This window comes from Alexandromys fortis, unplaced genomic scaffold (assembly GCF_014885135.2).
Source record: "Alexandromys fortis isolate MF-2015 unplaced genomic scaffold, M_Fortis_MF-2015_v1.1 scaffold_66, whole genome shotgun sequence".
NCBI classification, from domain to species: Eukaryota; Metazoa; Chordata; class Mammalia; order Rodentia; family Cricetidae; genus Alexandromys; species Alexandromys fortis.
This window is the reverse complement of record NW_026067950.1, coordinates 8,751,254-8,752,563: the sequence shown is the minus strand read 5'-3', so window position 1 is coordinate 8,752,563 and position 1,310 is coordinate 8,751,254. Positions and strand designations below refer to the sequence as shown.

The 1,310-nt window shown below is 34.4% G+C and overlaps 1 non-coding gene across 1 annotated transcript; it reads right to left on the bottom strand.

Annotated features, from left to right (window-relative positions):
- Positions 1-314: 314 nt before the first annotated feature.
- LOC126506698 (U6 spliceosomal RNA) lies at positions 315-417 on the bottom strand. Its single transcript, XR_007593310.1, has one exon. It is a non-coding gene; the product is annotated as a U6 spliceosomal RNA (small nuclear RNA).
- Positions 418-1,310: the final 893 nt, after the last annotated feature.

The window sequence follows — 1,310 nt, the reverse complement described above, 5'->3', positions numbered from 1 at the left end:
ATTGCTTTTATTGACTAATAAATAAAGAAGTTTGGCAGAGTAGAGCTATGTGGGAAACCTAACTAAACTAAGTGCTGGGAGAAAGAAGGCAGAGTCAGTGAAATGCCATGTACCTGCCAGAGAAGACAGACATGCCCTGGGCCTCATGGTAAAATTAAAAATAATAGAAATGTGTTAATTTAAGATATAAGAGCAAGCTAGCAATACACTAAAGTGATTGCCCAAGCAGTGTTTCAATTAATACAATTTTGTGTAATTATTTTGTGTCTGAGCACCTGGGAATGAATGAGCAGACTCCACTTACATGGGGGGTTCAAAATATAGAATGATTTATGAAATAATATTCTATCCTTGCCCAGAAGCTGTTTTAATCTTCTCTGTATAGTTCCAGTTTTAGTGTATGAACTGACATAGTAAATAACCATTTCTGTTTCCTGAGTCCAGAGTCATGATTCACTTTAACTAATGATTCCTGATGACAGTACCAATAGGGGGAAAAACAGAAGTAGGGTTTAGACTGAAATAACAAAGTTTCTAATAAAAGTCTTCTACCTTATGGGTATAATATTGAAGACATGAGTAGGCCAGGTGTTATTTTGCAGCCTCATATTACTTTCTTTGAGTCATAAATTTCATAAAGAATTTTAGGTAGCTAGTATAGGATGAGTTTTTATAGGTGTTTCTAAATGAAGGGCTGAATCATACTCTAGGATGCATTTGTCTATTTAACTTACAACGGCCAAAACCAAAAAAGCCTAACAATAAGGTAAATAAATATAGGTAAGAAGCAAATAGAAGTTGGTATTTTTAACTGTGGCTTTCTAACAAGACAAGAAAATACCAGCAGGCTTATGCATGCAGAGTTTCTTCTGTGCTGTGTGTGCTTGTGTAAAGCTTCTGGGTATACAAAAATGACAAGGACAAGGATATTTAAAAGTGGTTGTGAACATGTATTCAGATAGAATAACGAATTGTTATATAAGAGAAAACACTGTTAGAGACCATGGGAAATTCCCAAAATGCTGAAAACTAAAATTTGATGGAATTTTATGCTAGTATCAAGTCAAATTTATTTTATTTTTGGGTACAGAATATGATCTTTTCTATAGATTTACCAGGCTCCTACTGAGTCATTTAAATGAGTGTGATCCCTTTTAGCTCTTTATCAGATTAACCCAAATCACACGCCATCTTCATTGAGATTCACGCTAACTAGACTTGACCTTTTATACTCGCTGAAGTTTTCAAAATTTTTACATCACTGCTATTCATCTGGAGGGCTGGTGTTCTATCAACATATACCATCATTT